At 52.0% G+C, this 8,910-nt stretch overlaps 1 long non-coding RNA gene across 25 annotated transcripts; it reads left to right on the top strand.

Annotated features, from left to right (window-relative positions):
* Positions 1-100: 100 nt before the first annotated feature.
* LOC136786653 (uncharacterized) lies at positions 101-8,350 on the top strand. Of its 25 annotated transcripts, none has more exons than XR_010825891.1 (12): positions 101-1,439; positions 1,554-1,805; positions 1,946-2,000; positions 2,352-3,947; positions 4,030-4,081; positions 4,182-4,232; positions 4,319-4,455; positions 4,589-4,710; positions 4,829-4,997; positions 5,081-5,134; positions 6,480-7,249; positions 7,426-8,350. It is a non-coding gene; the product is annotated as an uncharacterized lncRNA (long non-coding RNA). The 25 variants fall into 25 exon arrangements; XR_010825886.1 differs by having other exon boundaries at positions 102-1,439; positions 4,030-4,077; XR_010825893.1 differs by having other exon boundaries at positions 102-1,439; positions 2,352-3,768; positions 3,895-3,947; positions 4,030-4,077; positions 4,182-4,455.
* The last annotated feature ends 560 nt before the right edge of the window (positions 8,351-8,910 follow it).

Below are 8,910 nucleotides of genomic sequence, written 5' to 3' on the forward strand. Positions count from 1 at the left end.
ATCGTCTGACTGTGTTTTCCTTTGTTCAGGCTGAAACGCAGTGTGCAGTACAGGACGTCACGACCCGAGCTACCTCTGGAGTGACTCTGGTGAGTGATGAACAGAGGTAGCTGTTATTTTTGGGGTGCGGTTGTCGCTGCAGTTTTTTTAACTATATCAAATAGAGTAAAATTCCAGTTTCTCTTTTAGAGGTGCTCTAGGTGGCTTCAGAGAACGGGTGGAAGCATCTGCCATGTGGGGTAGGTAAGCAGCTGAGGTAAAGGAGGGGATGAGAGTAACTGTCCTGAGGGTGCCGTGGCTTTTGCTGCTGTGGTTGCTTTCTCTTCTGCTTATCAGGTGCCACAGGCAAGGTGGGCTGTGATAGTCTTTGGAAAAGGAGCAAAGCAGGTCACTGGAATGCTGTTTGGTTCCTGAGACAGGAGTTGTAGAGGAGAAAAGCTTTCAATATTTAAAGCTGAAGCAAAAATAAATAAACCACAGCTGCTGCTTCTCTTTCTACTTGTGCTTTGCCCCTCCCCTTTCCCAGGTGATTGGCTTTGGGTTCCAGGGAGGGCCTAGTGGTCATTGAGTCACAGGCATCCCTTCAGAGAGCTCATTATGCCTGGGCTGCACTTTGGGGTAAGTGCTTTGTTTTTCCTTCAGTGAGTTGGAGGTTTCTTTAGGTGGTTAAGAGTCTATGGACTGATGCGTTTCCAAGTAGAGACCGGTACGCCCATCTTTGTGAGGTAACAACTGGTAGGATCTGTTAGAGTAAACCAATCCAGTAATAGGTGCCTGTATTGCATGCAGCTCTTCTTCAGGTGAGTAATTGTTATAGCATGTTTACGGATAGGATGGCAGTGCTACTTTGTGTGTTTGCTTTTGGTTCTGGGTCCCTTATGATTTTTGCTGAATTAAGGCAAATATTATCAAAGTTATAACCTTGGTGGCAAAGTGATGGAGCAGGGTTTAGGAGATAAGTATCATCGAAGCTCCCTGTGTAAGCATGCATCTGAAAAGAGTAGCAGTAGGCCTGTAAGGGGTAGTCTTTTTCAGGGTTAGGGACAGTTTGTTATATTTTTGGAGCTTTTGCCTGTGGTTTGTGTGGCTGTAGAGTCTTTAGATGTTGCAGCCTTCTAGTTTTTAAGTGCTTGGAATTCACGTAATAGAGGTGTGCTTAGGAGGTGTTGCTGGCTAACTTGTTTTTGGGAGATGGTGGGGTACGGTTCCTTTTTTTTTGAGTTATCTTTTAATCTCTAGGTATATCAAGTCATTTGCATAACTGTCCAGAGGCTTCACAAGGAGCTTCAGTACGCATCCGAAGGGGCTTGACCGCATAAGTGCAGTATTACGGAGAGACTGAGCAGGGTCACCGTTCTCATCTGTAAAGGAGAAGTCTGTGATTACCCCTGTTGGGGCTGCTGTGCATTCATGGCCTTTTGGCATTTGTGGACCTGAGGGTGTGTTTTTTTTTTTTCGGCTCTCGTCTCTGTGTTTGAGTCCTCTGCAAGGAGCTGTACTGTTTGTGTGTCCATCACGGATATGACCTTCTCTTTTTGTTTCTTGTATCCCAGGGCATGGGCCCGGACACTTGAATGAGGCACGAGGGTGAGTGGACGGCAGTGTGGGCCCTGAGTTGGTCAGTGGATTGTGTTAGTCTGCTTTGCCTGTTATGCAGGCTTTGGAAGCACCTTGAAAGAGCAGAGTACATCTCCTGCCACGTTCCTGAGGCGCGCCAGGCGTCAGCGGTTCCAGTTCCTGAAATGCTGGAGATGCTCGGAGCACAAGAGGAGCTGGGAGCGTGATGCATCTCCTTGGGATGTTAGGTGAGCAAAGCGGTGGTACTGGGTTGGGGAACGTGGGTCTGGGGCTTCTTGGCTGTTGGGGTAGGGGAAGAAAGAAGAGGAGTGGGTATAGACTGTTTTGTGGATTGTCATTTTTGTTTGTTCTTTCTCCTTGGTCTAAGCTACGTGACCTTGGCTCAGCACAGTAAATGGAAGCGCTAAGCCTGGATCGGGAAGGTGAGTGGAGAAAAGTTGGGAAAAGGGCATTGGTTTTGGTTTGGTAGTCTATTGGTCCCACCTCTGGGTGACTCCTCTTTTCCGGGGACGAAGAAGATAGCGGGAACATCCTAGTTGGCCTCTGTGGTCCACCTTGAGGATGGATTGTGACCCCTGAGAATTAAGTCCAGGGGCAAATACTGTGTGTTTGGGGGTGGTTGGCAGGGGAAGGCGGGCAGTTGTCTGGAGTTGGTCTATCTGACTTCAGTAGCAGAGCAGGTCAGTGGACTACTGTTTTGTTTTTGAGGTGGGTGTTTCACTGGAAGAAGTTTGGCTGGTGTGCCAGTGCCCGATGGCACTTTATTTCTGCAGGTGAAGAGGAGCCTCGTGCCGGAAGCAATGTCCTGGCTAGCCTTCGTGTTCCTTGATGAGGATGGAACCTGCCTCCTGTCATTCCAAGCTAAGTTGGGGTGCAAGTGCTATGTTTGCTTTCGGGTTTTGAATGCACACATAGGGCGAGGGTCTGTGCTTTTAAGTCATTGCTGTGGATGGGGCCTTTTAGGATTGATCACGGTCAAACAGTGTGTGGGGGCGTGGGATTCTGTCAGGTATTGCTTGAGCACGTGCCAGGCAGGGCAGTTCCAGCTTGGTGTCTGTGTTCTGTGTTGTCTGTGCTGTTGCTCCTGGTGCTTGGCAGGCCCTGGGGAAGCCGTCCTGAGGGTGTTGAACACTTGACCTCACTGGAATAATGCTGATGCTCAATTGGAAGCTGAGCATTTCTTGTCTTGCAGTGGGAGCTTAAAGAGATCATTTCTTCTGTCCGTGTAATTTTTTTTGTATCAAATGTTTCTTGATGCGATCATCATATGTTACGCGCTCCTCAGGTCTTGATATCCTCATTGCCTTTTTCCACTGGACGGATTAGATGGGCAACTTGTTAGCCACACCAAAGGTCCTAAATGCTTGTTTCATCATCGTAGGGCTGATCTGAGCACGTCTTGTCTTGCAGTCGCAGCTTAAAGCGCAGATATGTTTCAGGTCTTGTGCATCATATTCGGTTTCAGATGGCATCTGTTTCCATACTCACTCTTGCAGAAGTCATCTGGGTCGCATCAGGAGCTCTGTCTTGGGAATTCATTTCCTAAGAGATTTCTCCTGGGGTTTGCACTCCCCATCCTTCTGGTCTCTTGTCTTGAAGGCAGGCTTTTTATGCCTCCATCATCCCAGTTCTGGCAGTTGCTTCCAGTCGCATGTCGTGACATTTGAGTCTCTCCTTGGGTCTGCTGCAGGGCACCTGTTCTGACTTGCTGTCGCTGTAGGGCTTCCCTCTGGGAGTCCTTTTTTTGCACCTTGTGTTCTGTGTTTTGTTCGTAATGTTTGTAGCGTGCCTGTGTGTGTGTGTTTGGCCTGGAGCTGTCCTGCCTGGCAGTTAGTGATGGTAGCTAACGTGGCGGTGTACTAATACATTGTCCGGACTGTTTTGGCAAAGACATCCGGTCTGCCTCTGGGCACGTACTGAAGGGCAGCTGGCACAGAGTCATCTCCATGGTGTTTGGCAAATGTGGAGGGGGAGACTTGAGCTGCTTGCGAGCAGCTGTTTGCATAGTGCTTGAATAGTGCTAGAGGAGAGGTCTGTCATTGAATCTTGAAAGCTCGCAGATGTGGAGTGTTTTTATTTTTCTCCAGTCCTAGATAAACCTTAGGAGGAACAGGTCACAGGAAAGAGCTCCTTTTGGAACTGTCAAGGACTCGGTAGGCAACCCGGTGACTGGCTTGATCTACTTTCCAGGTGCTGAGGCAAGGGGGCTGCTGTTTTGAAATGATAAAATTAGCCATGGGGTCCCTTGTGTTGTTGAGGGATGGGTGCTAATGCTGGCAGCTGAATGATTACCTTCTATGTTTTCATTTGTTAAAGCTGAAACACAGCGTACAACCTGGGACGTCACACCCAGAGCTGCCTCTGGCAAGGTGAGCGATGAACAGACGGAGCAGTTATAGTTGGGTTGTGGTTGTCACTGTCACTCTAAGTGACCCCTCTTTTCTGTTTTAGAGGTGTTGTAGCTGGCTTAAGAGGGTAGATGGAAGCATCTGCCTCGGGGTAGGTAAGCGGGTAGAGGTAAGGCAGCAGATGAGAGTAACTGTCCTAGCTGTGCTGCGGCTTAGGATGCTGCCTTAGCCTATGCTTTTCTTCCTCTTTCACAGGTGTCTCGCACAGGCTCAAAGGAGCAAACTGCATTCTGAAGAGCTGCTTAAGTAGGGGGGCTGGTCATGAGCTGGGTTGGAGCGGAATGGCCAAGTAGCACGAGGTGACTATGAAAGGTCTCTGTCTTGCTTTGCAGGTGCCATGGCAGGCTCTCCACAGAAGTGGCTGAGGATTTGAGATGAGGCCGGAGAGTGACAAGGAGCAGTACGTGCAGGGATGGTTTCCAAGCGCTGCGGTTGCTTTCTCTTCTGTTGGTCAGGTGCCACAGGCAAGGTGGGCTGTGACATCAGTCTTTAGAATCAGAGCAAAGCAGGTCACTGGAATGCCACAGGGCATCTGAGAAGGGTGTTTTAACAGGAAAAGTTTGTCTGGCATGGCGGTGTCTGATGGCAGTGTGTTTCCACAGGTGAAGAGGTGCCTGGAGCCCCATCTCATCTAGCCTGCACGTGCCTTGAGGATAAAGCCTGCTTTCCAGCAGTGTGGAAAGCACCACCAGTCCGTGGTGCCGGCCCGGCCGAGTTGGAGCATGTGAGCAGCTGAAGAAAAAGAGCTAGTGAAAGAGAGGTATTGCAGCAGGTAGGCTGTGCCTGTGAGGTGCCTGAGGATCTGCCTTTTCTTTTTTTTCTTTTGTGGGTGCTTCCTGCAGCCTTGGAGAGGTGAATCCCCACATTGTGGAGTGCTGAGGAAAGACGAGAGGGTCGTCAGCCCAATCAGTGTCCCTAAGCAAGGTCCCCCTAAGGCAAGTCCTTGAAGTGTTTCCCCTGGTTTAGCAGGTGCTGCAGCAGGCCTTCCTCAGAATCTGCTGAGGGTCTGAGGTGAGGCTGGGTGGGATAGAGGAGCAGTGTGGTGGGTGATTACTTGAGAACACAACGATCATTTTATCCCTTTGTTTTCCCAGGTGGTGTGGGTGATACTGGCTGTACTGTTGGAGCTTGGACTCAGAGAGGAACGGGTGAGCACAACCGTATGTTGCTTCAGCGGTAGTCAGTATTGCGGAGGAGGTGGGCATCAGGGCCGGTGTGCTAGTGAATGCTGGTACGCTGTTTTTGCAGATGATGATGAGCCTGGCCATGGACTAAGATGTCTCTCAGTGTCTGTGCATTTCTTGAGGTGGAGGGAATTTACCATCCAGCAATCTGAGAGCTAAGTTGAGGGGCACCTGGTATTTGCATATGTGGTGTGGCTGATGGGAGCTGGGAGCCGGAGCAGCATGGAGCCAGCCGGCTGAATATACTTGGTGGCACTGTGAGGGTGGTTGAGGCTGCGTCACCTTCAGGCTGCTTGAGGCTGGGTCACCAGGCTAATAGAAGGAGCAGGGGGTATTTTGTAGTGTGAGTGTATGTGCCAGGCAGGACAGTTCCTATCTGTCTATTTGTCTTGTAGTGCTGCTTCTGCAGGGTGTGTTCTGTGTCATGCACTCCTCGGGTCTTTGTATCAAATGTTTCTTGATGTGATCATCATGTTACGTGCTCCTCAGGTCTTGATATCCTCATTGCTTTTTGCACTGGACAGACTAGAAAGGCAACTTGTTAGCCGTACCAAAGGTCCTAAAAGCTTGTTTTGTCATCGTGGGTCTGATCCGAGCACTTCTTGTATTGCAGTCGCAGCTTAAAGCTCGGATGTGTTTCAGGTCTTGTGCATCATATTCGGTTTCAGATGGCATCTGTTTCCATACTCACTCTTGCAGAAGTCATCTGGGTCGCATCAGGAGCTCTGTCTTGGGAATTCATTTCCTAAGAGATTTCTTCTGGGGTTTGCACTCCCCATCCTTCTGGTCTCTTGTCTTGAAGGCAGGCTTTTTATGCCTCCATCATCCCAGTTCTGGCAGTTGCTTCCTAGTCGCATGTCGTGACATTTGAATCTCTCCTTGGGTCTGCTGCAGGGCACCTGTTCTGACTTGCTGTTGCTGTATGGCTTCCCTCTGGGAGTCCTTTTTTCGCGCCTTGTGTTCTGTGTTTTGTTCGTAATGTTTGTAGCGTGCCTGTGTGTGTGTGTTTGGCCTGGAGCTGTCCTGCCTGGCAGTTAGTGATGGTAGCTAACGTGGCGGTGTACTAATACATTGTCCGGACTGTTTTGGCAAAGACATCCGGTCTGCCTCTGGGCACGTACTGAAGGGCAGCTGGCACAGAGTCATCTCCGTGGTGTTTGGCAAATGTGGAGGGGGAGACTTGAGCTGCTTGCGAGCAGCTGTTTGCATAGTGCTTGAATAGTGCTAGAGGAGAGGTCTGTCATTGAATCTTGAAAGCTCGCAGATGTGGGGTTTTGATTTTTTGTTTGTATTTCGTTCCCCTCCCCAGTAGGAGGGGTAAACCTTAGGAGGAACAGGTCACAGGAAAGAGCTCCTTTTGGAACTGTCAAGGACTCGGTAGGCAACCCGGTGACTGGCTTGATCTACTTTCCAGGTGCTGAGGCAAGGGGGCTGCTGTTTTGAAATGATAAAATTAGCCATGGGGTCCCTTGTGTTGTTGAGGGATGGGTGCTAATGCTGGCAGCTGAATGATTACCTTCTGACTGTTTTCATTTGTTAAAGCTGAAACACAGCGTACAACCTGGGACTTCACGACCAGAGCTGGTTTTGGCAAGGTGAGCGATGAACAGATGCAGCAGTTATTTTAGGGGTGCGGTTGTCACTGCAGTTACTTAACTACACAAAATACAGTTAAAGTCCTGTTTATATTCCAGAGGTGTTGTAGCTGGCTTAAGAGAGCAGATGGAAGCATCTGCCTCGAGGGCAGGTGAGGGGGCAGAGTAAGGGAGCAGGTGAGAGTACCTGTCCTAGCTGTGCTGCGGCTTTGGATGCTGCCGCGGCCTATGCTTTTCTTTTTCTTTCGCAGGTGCCTTGCACAGACTCAGAGGGGCCAAGCTGCACTCTGAAGAGCAGCACGAGAAGGGCAGGCTGGTCGTGAGTGGGGTTGGAGCAGAATGGCCAAGTTGCGCAAGGTGACTGCGAAGGGTATCCATCTTGCTTTGCAGGTGTCATGGCAGGCTCTACACAGAAGTGGCTGAGGATTTCAGAAGAGGTTACAGAGCATCATGGAGCGGCACGTGCAGTGACGGTTTCCAAACGGTATGGTTGCTTTCTCTTCTGTTGATCAGGTGCCACAGGCAAGGTGGGCTGTGACACTAGTCTTTAGAATCGGAGCAAAGCAGGTCACTTGAATGCCGCGGGGCATCTGAGAAGGGTGTTTTAACAGAAAAAGCTTGTCTGGCATGGCAGTGCTTGATGGCAGTGTGTTTCCACAGGTGAAGAGGTGCCTGAAGCCCCATCCTGTCTAGCCTGCGCACACCTCGCTGAGAACAAAAGCCGCTTTCCAGTAATTCAGAAAGCCAAGTTACGTCTCGGCCTCGAGCATCTGGGGCGTGTGCCTGTGCTTTTGGGCCTGTCTGTAGCGTTTGGCACCTGCATTAGTACTTGCTTGGCATATGTTTAGGCTTTTGGGGCCTGTGTCTTGGGGGGGGGGGTGTGGAGCTGCTTGTACACCTTTGGGGCTTGCATCTGGGGGGGGGGGGTTGGGAGTTGCTTGAACACCTTTGGGGACTGTGTCTGGGGGAGGGGTCAGGGCCTGCATCTGGGGGGGTTGGAAGGTGCTCCTACAATGTAGGGATCTGTATCTGTGGGGATTGGGAGCTGCTTGTACACAGTATGGGCTTGCGTTTGGGGGTGCGTGTTGGGAGCTGCTTGTACACTGCAGGGATCTGCATCTGGAGGGGGTTGGGAGCTGCTTGTCCACCTTTGGGACTTGCATCTGGGGGGTGGTTGGGAGCTGCTTGTACATCTTTGGGACTTGTATCTGGGGGGGGGGTTGGGAGCTGCTTGTACACTGCAGGGTCCTGCCTTGGGCATGGTTTGTAGCTGCTTGTACAGCTTTGGGGTCTGCAGCTGGGGGGTGGTTGAGAGGTACTTGTCCACTGTAGGTGCCCATGTCTGGGGAGTTGGGAGCTGCTTGTACACTTCTGGGGCCTGCAGCTGGGAGGGGTTGTGAGATGCTTGTACATGCTAGGGGCTTCCCTCTATGGGGCTTTGGTGCTTGCCTCGTGGGGGGGGTGGTTGGGAGCTGCTTGCACACCCTTGGGGCCTGCCTCTGTGGGGGCTTGGTGCCTCCGTCTGGGGAGCGGGGGGGTGGGGGTTCAGAGCTGGTTGTACAGTATAGGAGCCTGCGTTGGGGGGGGGGGGTGGGAGCTGCTCGTACACTGTACGCCTGGGTTGGGGGGGGGAGGTTTGGAGCTGCCTTGTGCACCTTTGGGGCTTGCATCTGGGGGGGGGGGTCGGGTGCTGGTTGTACACCTTTGGGGCCTGCCTCTGCGGAGGGAGGGTGGGGAGGGAGTTGCTTGTACCCCTTTGGGGCCTGTGTCTGGGGGGGGTTTGGCGCCTGCGTCTGGGGGGGGGGAGTTTGGAGCTGGTTGTACACCTTTCGGGATTGCCTCTGGAGGGGGTTGGGGCCTGCCTCTGGGGGGGGGGTGGTTGTGAGCTGCTTGTACACCTTTGGGGCCTGCGCCTGGGGGGGGGGGTGGGAGCTGCTTGTACGCTGTTAGGGCCTGCCTTGGGGGGGGGGGGTTGGGGCATGTGCCTTGGGGGATGGGGTTGGGAGCTGCTTCTATGCTGTAGGGGTCTGGGTCTTGGGGGGTTGGGGCTGTTTGTACACCTTTGGGGCGTGCCTCTGGGGAGGGCGGGGAGTTGCTTGTACACCTTTGGGGCCTGTGTCTGGGGGGGGGTTGGGGCCTGTGCCG

The sequence above is a fragment of the Anser cygnoides genome, chromosome 19, assembly GCF_040182565.1.
Source record: "Anser cygnoides isolate HZ-2024a breed goose chromosome 19, Taihu_goose_T2T_genome, whole genome shotgun sequence".
NCBI lineage: Eukaryota > Metazoa > Chordata > Aves > Anseriformes > Anatidae > Anser > Anser cygnoides.